Raw genomic sequence first — 18,036 nt, 5'->3', positions numbered from 1 at the left:
AACTACCCCACAAGTGACCCTATTTTGGAAAGAAGACACCCCAAGGTATTTCGTGATGGGCATAGTGAGTTCATGGAAGTTTTTTTATTTTTTGTGACAAGTTAGTGGAATATGAGACTTTGTAAGAAAAAAAGAAAAAAATCATCATTTTCCACTAACTTGTGACAAAAAATAAAAAGTTCTATGAACTCACTATGCCCATCAGTGAATACCTTAGAGTGTCTACTTTCCGAAATGGGGTCATTTGTGGGGTGTTTGTAGTGTCTGGGCATTGTAGAACCTCAGGAAACATGACAGGTGCTCAGAAAGTCAGAGCTGCTTCAAAAAGCGGAAATTCACATTTTTGTACCATAGTTTTTAAACTCTATAACTTTTACCCAAACCATTTTTTTTTACCCAAACATTTTTTTTTTAAATCAAAGACATGTAGAACAATAAATTTAGCGAAAAATTTATATATGGATGTCGTTAATCGTTAAATTTCGATTAATAACAAAAAAAGTTAAAATGTCAGCAGCAATGAAATACCACCAAATGAAAGCTCTATTAGTGAGAAGAAAAGAAGGTAAAATTAATTTGGGTGGTAAGTTGCATGACCGAGCAATAAACCGCTAAAGTTGTGGAGTGCCGATTTGTAAAAAAGGGCCTGTTCACTAGGGGGGTATAAACCTGTGGTCCTTAAGTGGTTAAAGTATAACTGTTTTTTTTTTTTGTTTTTTTTGGAGTATTGGATTGTGGTGATTAATATCTCCTTGGTGGCCCTATTTCAACTTTTCACTGTGTATTCAATTACCCCTTAATTCCACAGTTTTGTTCCCTGTACTGCCTACTTTTACCTATGCTTAAAATCAGGTTGCTATGCAGGGTCCGTCTATGTGTTGAAGGATGGAGGACGCAGAAGCACGCAGCGTGCAAGGTCAGATTACTGACAGCCAGGGACTGTAAGTAAATGATTAAAGCCAGGTCCTCATTTTAGAAACGACACCCCTCAAACTATTCAAAACTGGTTTTAGAAATGTTGTTAACCCTTTAGGTATTCCATAGGAATTTAAAGCAAAATAGAGGTGAAATTTCAAAATGTTACTTTTTTTGCAGATTTTCCATTTTAATAAAAAAAATTCTTAGAACACATCAAGGGTTAACAACAAAACAAACCTCAATATTTATTACCCTGATTCTGCAGTGTACAGAAACACCCCATATGGGGTCGTTTACTGCTGTATGGGAACACGGCAGGGCACAGAAGTCAAGGAGCGCCATATGTTTTTTTGGAGGGCAGAATTAGCTGGAATGGTCTTTGGGCACCATGTTGCATTTGAAGAGACCCTGAGGTATCCCCACAGTGAAAACTCCCAAAAAGTGACCACATTTTGTAAACTACACCACCCAAGGAATTTTTAAGGGGTGTAGCGAGCACTTCACTCAGGTGTTTCATAGAATTGAGATATATATATATATATATATATATATATATATATATATATATATATATATATATATATACATTTATATTTTGTTTTTGTTTTTTTCACAAAATGGTGCTTCAGGCCCAAACTTTTTTTTACAAAAGATAACAGATAACCATTTGCTAACCATTTTCTCCTAAATACAACAAAAGACACCAATTGTGGTTGTAAACTGTTATTTGGGGATACGCCAGGGCTTAGAAAGGAAGGAGTGGCATCTGGATTTTCTAACTTAGAATTTTCTCTCATGGTTATTAAGAGCAAAAACTTTTTTTATTTTTTGTTGAATGAGCTGTGTGAGGGCTTATTTTTTGCGGGACAAGCTGTAGTTTTTATTGGCACCATTCTGGGGTACATTTGGCTTTCTGGTTGCTTTTTATCTCATTTTATGGGAGGTTAAATCACAAAAAAGCAGTTTTGGTATAAATTTTCCTTTTTTTTTTTTTTTTTTTTTTTACACCGTTCACTTGATGGGGTAGATCATGTGATATTTTATAGATCTGTCATTATGGATGCAACGATACCAAATATGTCAATATATTTTTATTTTTATGTTTTTTTTACTTTGCACAATAAAAACATTCTTAGAAAAAAAAACATGTTACTATTTTCTTAGAGCCATATTTTTTTTCATTTTTCTGGCTATAGTCTTGTGTGAGGGCTTGTTTTTTGCAGGACTAGGTGGCATTTTTATTGCTACCATTTTGTACATTTTGTACCATTTCTTTTTATTTTAGTACATTTGCTGATATATTTTCCAACTTTAAAGGTGATGGATACCTTTTTGGGGTCCATTTTTTTTTTTTTTACATTTTACTCATATGGGGCTAAAAATGATTGTATTTTTCAGTTGGTCTTTATTACAAATTGACAAGGTTTTTTTCTGCTTTCACTTTCAGTGCAGGTGCTTCACGCTGAATCTGTCAGACTTCTAGTCTGTTGGTTGGATTTGTAGCCCTTACCATTGAACTCCTGACAGCTCATAAACACTAATTTCAAAGGGTTATCCCATAATTGATGTAAAAATGAAAATCGGACATCATATAGTACATAACAATGTCTTTCTAACAAAGAACCAGCCATGTACCTCACATGGATCCAGAGATCTTCCCATTAATTGCCCCAATTGCTCTGCTGGTTTTATATCAAGCTGCCTTCTAAACTGTGTTACACAGTATTAGAAAATGGTGAATGAGGCAGGCCTGCTGGCCCGTCCTCTTCCTCACCCACATCACTCCCACAATTTTAGACCTAGCGTGAGCAGGGCGACGTCGCATATAGTAGCACAACTAAGCATTGCGCCTCCATCTGCACCTGAAATAAACCTAATTTAGACGTATTTCAGCTTAGTAAATGGCCCCTAAGTAGAATGTAGACGCTATAAGGATGGGAGAAACTGTGCCATGGAGGTTTATTTGCAACTGAATAGAAAATTTGTATTTTGGGAGGAATTACTATGCCTGCTAAAAAGTTTTTATTTTTATATGTACTTTATGTTCTTCTAAAAGTAATTGCAGTAGCAACTAAATTGCTTTTGTATCAGCTTTTTATTGAGTCTATATGTCTTTGTGGCGAGTTTGTTTTCTGGCTTTAAAAGGGCATTCCACCTTCAGCAACATTAGCGTTTTGGCTTCTGCCTGTTCTTCCTTCATTACACGGTTTCCAATGCTTGTGGTTTGTAAATGATCGCTGCGGTCGTTCAGTGAATCCTTTCTTACCTTTAACCAAACAAGAAATGCTGTACGCGAAGTAATTGCCAAAGCTAAAAAGGTTTTCAGCTCAGGAAATGTGTCTGATGTTGCAGCTGTATTGATCTGCTTGTGCTGAACTGTGTAAATGATATTATATATTTATTAGAGCTTACTGACTATATACAACAGCAGAAAGTGGTTTAAAAGCAGATAAATTAAGTAACATAAGCCCAGGAATTCTGTATATGCAGATGGTGGCATCATGGTTGGTGAATGTTATCACCTCAGTAAGGGATGACCTGTAGTTACAATATGCCATTTTTTTTTTTACTGATCGAGGTGTAGAGGTAGCAGTTGCATCTGGCATTTGGTGGCTTAAGGAGGCCAAAGATCCCTTTGTCACATAACAAGACACCAGCCCTGTTATAAATTTTACATTGGGGCCTACTGGTCACATGGGGTATTCTGGTAGTAACAAGGACCGAGAATAAGTATTAGATCGGTGGAGGTCTGACCTCTGGGAGGTCAGGGACCCTATACCCTTGCAGGCCCCCCAGAAATTATGAAAATGAAGCGGCAAGCCCAAGCACCTTTGAACGTATCGTATTCACATGCTCGCCCTACGACTTCTTCATACATGTGTGTTAAAGAGTCCCCGTTCTAATGAACAGTGGGGATCCAAGCATTCAGACCCCCACTCTTCTAATAGTTATCCCCTGATGATACAGTAACTAGCCCTGTAAAGGATAACTTGTTTCAAGCAGAATACCCCTTTAACGTTACTTTTCTGAGAAAGGGGTCCCCTCACTGGAGTATCAAGATTGAAAAGCTGTTTGCAGGTGTGTTGTACAGTATTCACATGAAGCTGTGAGTACAGTACAGGAGATTTGCAGACAGTAAAAAAAACTCACAGCATTAATAATCGCTACAATGCTGAGAGTTCGGGTCAGACGAGTTGTAGTGGGCCTGATCAGATAATTTTTCCAGGACCAAACATGGCTATCTGAAACCGGCCTTATGGTTCAGGTGAACGTCAAGGGTATACAGACTCCCAGCTCTCTCCGCCGTCCTTTGCCCTTGTCTGCCATTTCAATGTATGCAAGTCTCTAGTTTAGCATAGGCGCTAGGGTTGCCTGGTGTTCTGCTGTAAAGAGACACAGCTGATGTGATTGTGCATGGGCCGTCTGACAATGTGCCCCTCATTCCAAAAAAAAGGCTGTGCACCCCTGCACCATAGAAACAGGGCCACCTGTAATCATGGGAGCATGGCATCTTGGACCACTCCCAATGAGTTTGCAATTAAAACTTTCCCATTTATTTCAAAAGAAGTAGAAGTCGGGCAGAAAAAAAATCATTATAATTTGAGACCTACCATTTATAAATGAAAGCACGTTTATTAAGCTTGGTAAGAATTTGAACACAGAATTGGAAACTCTGTTAAGGTCTAAAATTGAAAGCCACAGTTTTTTCATTCCAAACATCTTGGGTTGCATTTTCCATATAATAAAGTGGGAATCCTGGCTGCAAAAATGGCAGCTGCACACTATGAATATTATACTCCCCTAGACGTCAGATTGTTGGTTGTCTTCTGCTTCTGTGCAGGAATGCAACCTTACTGACGTTGAATAAAAAAATTTCTTTGGTGTTTTTATTTTTCCATAAATATGACAAATTAACTAACTGTTATGCCGGAGTCTAGCTCCAGCAGTGGGAAAAGTAGCTAACTGCATGACTGGGTTATTGGTTATTCGCCAGGGCCTACTGCCTCACTTAAGAATATACCCGATACCCCAACCCTTCTTACCCAAAGGAACACTCACAGACTGGGTTGGATTAAATGGGCCACAGCAGCCGTTTTAGTAATAAAATAAATAAATACATAACATATATAACAATGACATTGACATAGCCCCTGACGAGGGAGGTCATAGAAGCCCCAAATTCCTAATCGTATATGTATAAACACCCCAACACGGCACTTCCATCTTGCCTCCAGCCGCCAAACTCCAGCTCGGAGACACCAACTGATGGACGCCTCTCTGAACGAACCAAATGCCTCAACTATGAGAGTCCAGCCCCCATCCTGGAGGCCCTCCCATTTTCCACACCATCCAAGACCACCAGCTTCTATGACCTTCCCCCGCCTCGACTGCTGCGACATCTCAAAAAAACACCAATCACCTCCTTATAACAAAAAAGAGGGAGGGTGGGAGGGAGATGTCCGCTCTTCTTTTTCTCCACCGCAAAATGGCGCCGCCCTGCATGCGCACTCCCCCTTTTAAATAAACTATACCCCGCCCTCTTAAACGCCCGCCCCACTAACTCCGCAGTAACCCCTTATCTCCTGGCACCCAAACCCCCTCATGTCGGCCTCCCTCCAGTGTCCAGCCTCACTGGAGGGAGAGCAGCTTTAGATGCTGCTATCTCCTGAATGGTAGCAGCTATCTCCTGATGCATGCAGCTGGTCTTGTTTGAAAGCTGACATTCCAGGATTTCAGACAATACCAGAATGACCGCAATCTGTTCGGTACAGGGGAAGATATCACTGATAGAAATCAGCATACTGTGAATGCAGCTGAAAGTGAAAGTAAAAACTGTTTTTACCCGGATTATTCCTGACCCTATTTCTAACAGTGATTTCTCCTCTGTTGCTTGGACTTTGGGCTATTTTCACACAAGCGTTAATATTTTCCGGCATTTTGCGGACCGCACATCGCCGGCACTTAATAGAAAATGCCTAATCTTGTCCGCAATTGCGAACAAGAATAGGACACGTTCTATATTTTTCGGGAACTGAATTGCAGACCCGGAAAAGCGGGTCCAATGTGCTGCCCATAGAAATGAATGGGTCTGCAATTCCATTCCGCAAAATGCGGAACGAAATTGCGACGTGTGAATGGACCCTATGAGTGTATTGGAAGGTGAAATAAACTGTACTAAATACAAAAGGTATCTAATCGTCCATGACATCATAAATTATGTAGATTATTGCTATTATTCTAGCCTTGCCATTGTTTATAGGCAGCCGAGGCAAGTTCTTTCTAACCTGAGGGCTCCTTTCACCTTCTTTTTGTTCTACGTTTTTAAAAAACTGAAACAGCCATGCTTTTTAAAACATTTTACATGCACTTTTGGTGCCTTTTTTTTTCTTTGACATTTTGTGGCCTTTTTTTCTGACATTTTTGAACTTTTATGGAGAAGGCTATGAAGAAAATCCCATAAAAATCAGTGTTTTTGAACAGTTAAACACATCAAAATGCTGTGTGTAAGCAGACCTGAGGTGGGGGGGGGGGGGGGGGAGGAGAGAGGGGGGTTGGTGCATGCCCTCCCTGTATCTGGAACAGGAACCTATCTCTCACTCCAGTTGTCTGTGCCTGTCAGTGTCTCCCTTTTCAGGGCCTTAGTCTGCCCCTAGAGCGCACCCTTCTTTCAACCCCGGTCAGCGGACTCACACCCTAATTTATCCAGCATTTGGCTAGACTTGCTAGGACATTTAAAGGGGTTGTGTAGGAAAAGATATTGATGATCATTGGTCAGCAATATCAGATCGGTGGTGATCCAATTCCCAGCACCCCACCACTCAGCTGTTTGACGGGGTAGCAGAGCTCGTGTAAGCGCTGCTTCCACCTCAAAATTACTTGCACATCATCTTGCTTGTAGAGGCGGCACAGTGTAATTACAGCTGCTCATACCATTCTAATTTACCTGTGCTCATCCCATTCAAGCTCAGGTAATTTTGAAGCAGACGCAATCACTAGTTTCACTACTGGTACCTAAAAAAAAAAAAAAAAAAAAGTAATCAGCGAGGGTGCCAGGAGTCGGACCCCCCCACCAATATTTTCCTGAGGATAGATCATCAATATCTTTCCACTACACTTGTCCCTTGACTACAACTTTGCCTGTCCCCTCGGTGCTACCCCTCGGTGTCTCCTGAACTGCCTGGGTCAGCAGTTATTTAGCAGTGACTGCTTTAAGAGGTAGTGGCTTGGTGGTTCCCCTGAAAAGGAGTCTAGCTCCCCATATGAGTGGTAAAGGTTGAAGACTGGGGAGCCACAGATGATGCCCTCAAAAGTAGCGTCAAATGATGTAGTGGGTTCACACTTGCTTTGTGACAACTTCTTTAAAGAGTCAATAAAGAACCATTTAGTCTCGTAAAAAGACACTCCAAAGAGCATTTTTTGTTTTGAGGAACTTGGTGCATCTATGCAGTAGTGTACATGATTGACCATTGAGTTCAGTTGATGCCCTGTTATATTAAACTTCCCTATGACTGCCAGGCTTTCCAGCAGCTGGACCCATAGGGGGGGTTGCCCTTAGCCAGATGGGCACTATTTATTTAAACTGAAGAACCTGTGTAAGGTTGCTTAGCGGCTCGGACTGGTCCACAGGGGTACAGGGGAATCCCCTGGTGGGCCCCTGAGCAAGGTTGGCCCCTAGTCTCCCACCCCCTGCACAAGTGGCACATAACACAGAAGACTTACTGCACTACATACATATATTCAATGTACAGCACCTCAACCAGCCTATGTTCATATAAAAAAAAAACTTGTTAAATTATTTATTATATTCGAATGTATCCGTACGGTGGGTCCCCCAAAATTAATTTTACTGGTGGGCCCTAGGTACCCCAGTCCATCAACTGGTTGCTTACATATATTGGTATAACTGCTTATGATTATCTTGGAGACTATTTGATTATATCCAGGTTCACAAGCTAGTCTATACATGTCAATAGCCTATAATCGGGAATATATGGTTTACTGTAGACTTTAGGAGCCAGTATGACCAATTCTGGAGCCAGTACAGTAGTGAGGCTATAGATGCTAATAGGAAACAAGCCAAACAGATGGATCCTTGTGCCCAGTTTCTAGACTGATTCACTACCTGGCTCCAGGGATTGGTGCAGACATGCCTATAAATGATGAAGCTCATTGCACCTTTTATAGACATGAACATTGTACAGTGACTGACAAAAGTTCTCTTTGGTAACCTTTACATTATTTTATGTTGTAATAATGTACAGTGGCTGAAAAATATGTGTCTGGGCTTCACTCTGGCTGATGTTTCTTTGGATTGTAGCCTAGTTTTCACAGAGCTCTTATGCCGGCAGATTTGCTCAAGTGCAGACGACCATGCAGCCATTATTCATAGAAAGAAGTTCTGCATGTCGAATGGAATGAGATTTAAACATTGCAAACTGAATCAACTTTTATGTTACGTGATCAAGGAGAAGACTCTAGTATTCACTTGGCAAGCCTCATACATCATACTTTTGTATTAGATAATGCAATAGCTTGAAGGTGAATGTTGCTTTATCTATTAGATATGGAACAAGACTTGGTCAGGAGAATCCAGAGTAACTTTGTAACATTCGAGTAGGCTAAAAGGTAATGTAAAAATCTTAAGCTGCCCATGCACATAGATTTATACTGTTGTTTTCATAGAGTGTTGCATTTGACCTTTTTGTAGCGTGTGAAGTCCTAGTGGTGGAAGCTACCTCTATAGTATACCTTTAGATACAGAGGGAGCTGCACAAAATATGAAAACTAAATGTAAATTCCTCCCATAATATAATTCTCTCTGTTTCCTAATTTATATATAAAGCACATTTCCTCAATATGTTTTCTCTACCCCCCCCCCCCCCCCCAAAGCTGTCAGCTGTAAGGCAACTGGCTGCAGAAGGACCCCACTCTGTTCTGCCTGCAGTAGGAAAACAGAAACATTTAACCACACCATCTTGACAACTCCTTAACTCTGTCAAGAACTGAAATATCAAGGGATCAGGAGAAAGTGCTGTTAAAATGCAAAAATCCTGCATAGTGTCAAGCACTTTGAACAAGCTTTTCTTCTGTTCTTCTTTCTATTTAATTTCATTATCAATTTCTAGGTTTCCCTTTAAATCTCTGAGTGGAACATTGAATAGGGAGAGGTCATAAATGTCTATGATGATGAGACTCATGGGCGGATTGGCCATAGACCCTACAGAGAAATTTCCTGATCAGCCAATGCATGGGGAGGCCACTTAATCACTCCTGTTGGCCGTCAGCAAAGTACATAAAACTTAATGCTCTCAGTATTAATTAATGTAGGAGTGTCAGGCACCTATGTATCTGACTAGTGGCCATAGGTGCCCTCCCGAATTCAATGATTTTTGTTGTCCTCCGGTTCATATTATGGGACAGGCAGCAGTATTTAGTGCTGCACTCTAGTATTTGGTTTCTCAGAGGCAGTATATTGTGCTGCACTGTGGTATTTGGTTCTGCTGGGGTGGTATTTTGTCCTGCAGTACGGTATTGTTGATCCCGCCTTATATTTTTGGACCCGCCCACAACATGAGGCCACTTATTCTTTTTTTTCAGGGCTACTTTCTGTTGCCAGTTTGCCACTGATGAAAATACCTATTTAAGTGCCACTTCATTAACTCCTGGTTGAGTGTGATATCTGTTGATCAGAAAACAAGTTGTACTTTATAATGTTCAGGGAGGTGTCCTCAGTTTTTCAGCATGGCCTTTTATCTTTTATAGGGAAATCGTACACAGTCGAGTCACATTATTATGGCCAACAGCTAATATCCAGAGTAACCACCATGTGCAGCACAGACAGCAGCTGAAAGGACTGGGAGTGATTTAATAGGGTCTTAGTAGGTTGTTACAGGTATCTGGAGCCAAGCTGACTTTAGTGCACCACACAGCTAATGGAGGGTGCGTTGGGGATGATCTAAAGAGCACGACAGTTGAGGTGGTCCCACAGATGTTTAGATGGGTTTAAATGTTTGGAATTAGGGGGTCCAGGGTAGTACTTGGAAGTCTTGGTCATGCTCTTTCAACCAATGTCAGACATTTTCAGCCGTGTGAAATGGGCGTGTATTGAAACTTACATTGGACTGTGGGGATTATCAGAAATACCTATATATCCTGCTACATATATCCCTATATACAAAGGGAAACCTTTGGAAGTCAATATACTCCTCTGAGGTTAGATTATGGCACACCCAAATTGAGACTCTATATATGCCTAAAAACTATATGGACCAAACTACGTTTTACTTTTCATACTAATTTTTATTGTATTATTTGTGCATTTTATGTTTGGGATTTTAATTTTATATGTATTTGATATGTACCAGAATAAATAAGGATTTTTATACATTAATTTAAATCTGATCGAATTATACAGATTATACCAGATGTTGAGTGCCTGCCTATTATATTGTTAAGATTTCTCCTTTTTAGTGACTGGGTGAGTCACTCAATTCAGATCACCATTTCTACGGTGATAGTTGGTGAGCCACTATAAATATTCTTTTATCGAAAATGTCACATGGTCTTGCTGGAATATCCGATCCTCCACAGGGAAGACCATGTGTATGTATTGGTGTACGTGATATGCAAGGTTGGATTCATACCCAAATCAGTTGAGAGTGCCTTCCACGTGGATGAGTGGAAGATTTCAACAAATACATTTTCCAGACCATAACCCTGCCATCACCATCTTGTGTTCTTCCAGCAATGGTTGCAGGGTCTTTGTTCTGTGATGTTTCTCACCTGACACACCAATATCCATCGATAAAGCAGAAAACGTGACTGATCAGAGAAGGCAATCCTTTGCCAATCAGCGCAAGTCCAATTCTGATACTGCAATGAAAATTGAAGCCTTTTCTGCCTATACAACTTCATAATCAGAGATGCAGTGCTCATCTTTGGAGCCCCATACACAGTAGGGTTCCTTGAACAGTTTTTTTTAGACGTTTGGTAGCCTACTGGTACATTTGGGTCGTGAGCTGCTCCACTGTAGCGGGTGGGTTCACCCTCACACACCTTCGTAGCCGACATTCTCTTCTCACATCAGTGGAACGTCGTTCTCTGCAATTTCCAAGTTGCTTATTTGCAGTAGTGCCATTTGTCCACTCACTGTACACTTTCAGCACGGCTAACTGCACACTTTCAGAAATACTGCCACCCTTGGCCTCAAAGTCAATAATCATCTTTTTTGCAACTTTGATAAATAGCCCCTTTTACCCATGACAGCAATGAGGGATATGTGTGCAGACAGCTTATCACACACCTTATATACCCACCAAGCCAGCTCACCACGCGTCACTTCCTTCATGAGCTACAGTACATGCTGCCGACATTGAAAGTAGGAAGAGGTCATAATAGCGAGACTCATTTGTACTGACATGGTTCATTAGTAAATGACAAACCAGACTTTTTAAGCCAAAAAGAAGCCCCAAATATGTCTTGGGCTGTGTTCACATCTGGTGGTTGTTCCTCACTTTTAGTGTGTACACATGACATATATGGACAAAATCGCTGTATAGTCCCAGTCTTATGGCCAAGAGGTAGAGAGGTCATGCATTGCTCCCCTGTGCACAATACCTGTAATGATGAGGTGTGAACAGGGTCACCTTGCCCTCGGATCAATACAGCTAAACCTTTGCTCTCCCCATTCTCAAAGTATAGTCTGCTGTAAACCCATCTAGAACTCTTGCACTATTATCTAGATTGGCAATATACTCTACAAGCTGCATCTTCACTGGTTGTAATGGCAGCAGGACTCACAAGTCCCAGTTTTCCCATGAAATATTTAAAGCAGTTTGGGGGTAGAGTCTGACTTTAAATTGTATACGCAGCAATGTACTAAGTTTGAACATTGCAGCAAAGTAAATTTGAATGCTTTTTTGTGATCTGTGAACCATAAAATATAGAAATAGTTAAGTCCTACATCTTCGATTAGCAGGGGAAATAACCGTTCTGTTCTTCACAACATGTTTGCTGTTAAGACTTTTACTTCTTTGCATCCAAGTTTCCTTCCAAGGCATCTGTCCCCCAGCCAAGCTACTTACAAGTAGGCAGAGTGCTCCAGACACTTCTCAGAAAACTGCTGGAAGCTTTTTCTCTTGATGTAAGACGTGACTGCCTCGCAGTGTGAAACGTCTGATGAAAAAATCCTATATCCTCCCTCAGACAGAGGCCGCTTTATTTCTGTGTAAATGTATAACATTTTCATAACTCGGATGTCCCTATTACCTTTTACAAGTGTTCATTCCACCTGCGGTCCCTGAACGTCTCCATTATTTGTGTGGGCAATAAATGAAATAAAATGTGTGGGCCATAAGCAGTATTTAAAGCTATGACTCATGTCGTAAGAAGTATAGTACGCTTCACTCTCTATATTAAAAATGAAAAAAAAAAAAAAAGATCTCTTCTAACAAGGCCTTAAAAATCTAGAAAAAAAAGAGTATGATATATAAATGTTAGGCATAAACACAATATATATTCATATACTGTAGTACCGTATGTGAAGAGTACATCACATTTCCTAAAATGAAGAACTCTTATAGCAGAGCCAAGTTTGACACAGTTCCTATAGGTATATTGTTTTTTTTCAGTGGTAGAGTTGAGTGAATCGCTCACAATTGAATTCGGGTTTGATTGGGCCGAATCGGTCCACCAATTCGATTTGGGCCAGGATTGAAACTGCTCCTTTTGGCCTGAAAATTCATATCTGACTTTCTGAGGACACATTTTTCTCTCTAATCTTTTTCTCTCTCTTTCTCTCTCCAAAATTCGCCTTTACAAAATTTGGTTCCAAACTATTTGCTCATCTCTAATCAGTAGTTTAGCATACGAATAGAGCTAAATCCACTGCTTTTGGGAAATTTCAGGCGAGTTGTCTGTGGGAAACAAGCTGTGTGTGGGAGTGCGATTTCCCATCCTGGTCTCTACTCTTGTAACGGGACCTTATGATTTATAATGCTGAGTGTCCCTAATTACATCAACTGTAATGTATTGTACTGACGGCATTATGTCAGTACAGTTCATTACGGATGATGTCGGCAGGGACGCACAGCATTATAAATCATAATAGAGACCAGGATGGGAAATCGCGATCCCGCACACAGTGTGTTTCCCACAGACAACTCGTTCCTGTGAAACCAGCCTTTTGTATTGTTCTCCAGGTCCAGCACAGCAAGTAGAAAGTGAAAATACTGTATGTTCACATGGCAGAAAGTACACATTGGAAAAATTTGACTTATATTTGCTGCAGAAATCTGAGGCTGATTTTCTGATTTCTGCCGTGGATTTTTGGTCTATATGCTGTAGTTCTGCCTCTAAACTGTGACATTGCGCTCATCGCCATTTACACGCAGATGCCGTGCGAAGAACGAACATGCTCATTGGTTTTTTTTTGTTTTTTTTTTCTATGACACGGATTCCAAATCGGCACAAAACGTACCGTATGAACTATAGCGTGGATTCCCTTTAAGTTAATGTTGGGTATTTTTTCTTGAAAATACACAAAAAAAGCCATATAAACATGCCACAATTTTTTTTTTGATTGTTTGTTATTTTTGCATCCTGTCATTGTTACCAGTGCTTGACTTTACAGGCCAAAGTTCTTTAACTATTGTGTTCCCATGCTCTATGTTCAGTAGGTTTTATGCATCTAGACCGCCATACATGCATTGTGAAGGTCTACATTCTAGCTGGCTTGACTAGCGGCAGTATGCATATGCAGTACTGTGCAAAAGTTTCAGGAAGGCATGGGCGAAAATGCAGCAAAGTAAGAATGCTTTCAAAAATAGAAGTGTTAATAGTTTATTTTTCTGAATGAACAAAATCACATCAATATTTGGTGTGAGCACCCTTTGCCTTCAAGACTGCATAGTTCTTCTTGTACACAGTTTTTGAAGGAAATTAGTAGGGAGGTGTTCCAAACATCTTGTAGAACTAACCCCAGATCTTTTGTGGATGTAAGCTTACTCAAATCCCGTTACATCGATGACCCACGTCTGTTGCTGCCCAGCTACTTCATTTAAGAACATTATTCACTGAACTATTGCTACTCCCATTTTTGTCATCACAAATCCCTTCCTTTCATGCTATGTGTTAATCAGATTCTGCTACAAATGCTGCTCAGCCCTCCTCACCTGAGCTTAGTTTCCTAGTCTATTCAGTGAACGTGTGTTGTTCTGTCTGTTTGCCCGTTTACTGAATTTCTCTGCCTGTTTACCGATTCTGTTACTCTGCTGCCTGTCCTGGCCTTAGCCTGTCCACCATACTGAACTTAGCTTGCACACCATACTGACCTTGTGCTGCCTGCCCTGACCTCAGATTAGTTTCACAGATTTGATGAACTCTGCCTGCCCTGACCTTTGCCTTTTTATCGACTAGGAGTACTGCCAACTACATCAGGACTATTCCAAGACATAGTGACCAGGTGGGTCCCCTGCGGCGAAGACCAAATCTTTGTGTAGGGATTAAAGAGCAAAAACTAGGGGATCGCCGGGATAACATCCTTAGGACTACCCTAACGTAAAACTGGTTAGTTGGTACAGTGGGTTCACACCCAATTCCTGTTAAAAATCCTTCTGTCTCTTCATGTAATCCCAGACCCGGTTGGCAATTATTTTTTTCAATTTCAGGGATAATAACAGATCATCGGAGTAATGCAGATTTGTAAGAATTTTTTTTCTGGAATAACTATTTATGAGGGACCGAAGTATTTCATAAAACTGAAAAAGGTCAGGATGACCAATGGATCCTCGATAAATTGCAAAGTAGTGGATCATCCAATATATTTTGCCCCTCTTCTCAGGAAACTACCCAATGGGTTTACCAGAACATAAAAGGTGGTGGAGATGAGTGGTTTTATACCACAATTAGACTCTGTTATGTTTCATTAAAGACAGTGTAATAATTCTGTTTGTTAGATAAGACGTAATTAGCCTGTCATTGTCTAGTGTGTATATGTGCGAACTGTTTTAGGGAACATTTTAAATAGTTTTAATAGCTGGTATGACAGTAATTATAATTTTTGATCAGTTTCTTGATATCCTCATAACATTTCTCCACATTCTTGTGTGTTTCCACAACTAATTAAAGCATACTGTCTAGTTCTATGCTGTTGAATATCAGTTATAATGGTGTTTTCGGTTAGATTTATTATTATTTTTTTACATTCACTGCGTTTCTTTTAGGCTGTACTGACACGGATTGGTAACTGACTTCGATGTCTGATTTCTGCAGGCCTCTTGAGATATAAGGTAAGTTATATTTTTGTTTCATAGACTAATAGCTGGATATCACTGTAATTGGATGACAGAGAATTAGTCATTAAAGAAATTGTGTTTATTCTGTGGTGGCCTTGAGGCTATGAAATCTTTATGTCAAATGTAAGTTTTCCTATGGCCTTATTCCCACTGAGGCAGTAATAGTGTACTGTCCTCGGTGGAAGTTCCCTTCCTTTCCTTCCTACTTCTTTTTCTCTCCTGTCTTTTAATTTTTCTTTTTTTCCTCCTTTTTCCCTTATTTCCTTCTGCTCTTAGTTCCTTTCCTTCTCTTATTTTTTCTTTCCTTCTTTCCTTCCTTCCTGAAAGTGCTAGAACAGTTTTGTGTTGTAACCACATATACTGCAATCTCCACTGAAGTGCATAAAGCTTTCATTTATGCAGAATATGGAGCCATCATGGTACCTCTTGCAAATCCATGCAAACATAGGGAGAATAGACAAACTCTGTGTGGATGTTGCCAATGGTTGAATTCGAACTTGGTCTCCAGCGCCACTCGGCAGGACTGCTGGTCAACCATGAATTTCTCCAACTTGCTACTGTCAATGATTCAATTGTAAGACGTTTGTAGAATATATATATATACAGTTGCAAGAAAAAGTATGTGAGTCCTTTGGAATGAAAATGTGATCTGATCTTCATCTAAGTCACAACAATAGACAATCACAGTCTGCCTAAACTAATAACACACAAAGAATTAAATGTTACCATGTTTTTATTGAACGCACCATGTAAACATTCACAGTAAAGGTGGAAAAAGCATGTGAACCCCTAGACTAATAACATCTCCAAGAGCTAATTGGAGTGAGGTGTCAGCCAACTGGAGTCCAATCAATGAGATGAGATTGGAGATGTTGGTTACAGCTGCCCTGCCCTATAAAAAACTCACACTAATTCTGGGTTTGCTTTTCACAAATGCTGATGTGAATGATGCCTCGCACAAAAGAAGCCTACGATTAAGAATTGTTGACTTGCATAAAGCTGGAAAGGGTTATAAAAGTATCTCCAAAAGCCTTGCTGTTCATCAGTCCACGGTGAGACAAATTGTCTATAAATGGAGAAAGTTCAGCACTGCTGCTACTCTCCCTAGGAGTGGCCGTCCTGTAAAGATGACTGCAAGAGCACAGTGCAGACTGCTCAATGAAGTGAAGAAGAATCCTAGAGTGTCAGCTAAAGACTTACAGAAGTCTCTGGCATATGCTAACTTCCCTGTTAGCGAATCTACAATGCGTAAAACACTAAACAAGAATGGATTTCATGGGAGGATACCACAGAGGAAGCCACTGCTGTCCAAAAACCCATTGCTGCACGTTTACAGTTTGCACAAGAGCACCTGGATGTTCCACAGCAGTACTGGCAAAATATTCTGTGAAAAGATGAAACCAAAGTTGAGTTATTTGGAAGAAACACACAACACTATGTGTGGAGAAAAAGAGGCAGAGCACACCAACATCAAAACCTCATCCCAACTGTGAAGTATGGTGGTGGGGGCATCATGAATTGGGGCTGCTTTGCTGCGTCAGGGCCTGGACAGATTCCTATCATCAAAGGAAAAATGAATTTCCAAGTTTATCAAGACATTTTGCAGAAGAACTTAAGGCCATCTGTCCACCAGCTGAAGCTCAACAGAAGATGGGTGTTGCAACAGGACAACGACCCAAAGCATAGAAGTAAATCAACAACGGAATGGCTTAAACAGAAGAAAATACACCTTCTGGATTTGCCCAGTCAGAGTCCTGACCTCAACCTGATTGAGATGCTGTGGCATGACCTCCAGAAAGTGATTCACACCAGACATCCCAAGAATATTGCTGAACTGAAACAGTTCTGTAAAGAGGAATGGTCAAGTATTACTCCTGACCTTTGTGCACGTCTGGTCTGTGACTACAGAAAACGTTTGGTTGAAGTTATTGCTGCCAAAGGAGGTTCAACCAGTTATTAAATCCAAGGGTTCACATACTTTTTCCACCTGCACTGTGAATGTTTACATGGTGTGTTCAATAAAAACATGGTAACATTTAATTCTTTGTGTGTTATTAGTTTAAAGGGAACCTGTCACCGGGATTTGGGGTAGAGAGCTGAGGACATGGGCTGCTAGATGGCCGCTAGCACATCCGCAATACCCAGTCCCCATAGCTCTGTGTGCTTTTATTGTGTAAAAAAAAACGATTTGATACATATGCAAATTAACCTGAGATGAGTCCTGTCCCTGACTCATCTCACATACAGGACTCATCTCAGGTTAATCTGCATATGTATCAAATCGTTTTTTTTACACAATAAAAGCACACAGAGCTATGGGGACTGGGTATTGCAGATGTGCTAGCGGCCATCTAGCAACCCATGTCCTCAGCTCTATGCACAAAATCCAGGTGACAGGTTCCCTTTAAGCAGACTGTGATTGTCTATTGTTGTGACTTAGATGAAGATCAGATCACATTTTATGACCAATTTGTGCAGAAATTCCAAAGGGTTCACATACTTTTTCTTGCAACTGTGTGTGTGTGTGTGTGTGTGTGTATGTATGTGTATATATATTATTTTTATTTGAAATAAACGGATAATCCTATTTATGCAATGAGGCTGCTTTTGTCTAGTTTAAAATATTTTTTTTAGCGCCATACTTGTGTTTTGGAATGAATCTTTTTTGCACATTCTCCTTTTTGGAGTTGCAGTGTGTGCATTTCCCTTTCCTGTGGTTATGCATCAGTTTTAACTGGTCAGTATATAAGGTTTACCTTGAAATATGTGTGTGTGTGTGTGTGTGTGTATATATATATTATATAGATGGGAGCGTGCCCCTTAC

General features: G+C 40.3%; 1 protein-coding gene across 20 annotated transcripts in view; it reads left to right on the top strand.

The window, feature by feature from the left end:
- The window catches only part of SORBS1 (sorbin and SH3 domain containing 1), a 336,387-nt gene that overhangs the window by 56,173 nt on the left and 262,178 nt on the right, over positions 1-18,036 (top strand). For 17 of the 20 annotated variants that reach the window (XR_006390469.1, XM_044298962.1, XM_044298981.1 and 14 more), the window contains exon 2: positions 15,141-15,206. The gene's annotated coding sequence lies outside the window, so the exon portion shown is untranslated. Of the gene's footprint in view, positions 1-14,334; positions 14,381-15,140; positions 15,207-18,036 lie in introns of all 20 variants that reach the window. The other 3 variants (XM_044298961.1, XM_044298967.1, XM_044298966.1) reach the window with 1 other exon arrangement.

This window comes from Bufo gargarizans, chromosome 6 (assembly GCF_014858855.1).
Source record: "Bufo gargarizans isolate SCDJY-AF-19 chromosome 6, ASM1485885v1, whole genome shotgun sequence".
Lineage (NCBI taxonomy): Eukaryota > Metazoa > Chordata > Amphibia > Anura > Bufonidae > Bufo > Bufo gargarizans.
The sequence above is the reverse complement of the archived record's forward strand: the minus strand, read 5'-3'. Positions and strand labels throughout refer to the sequence as shown.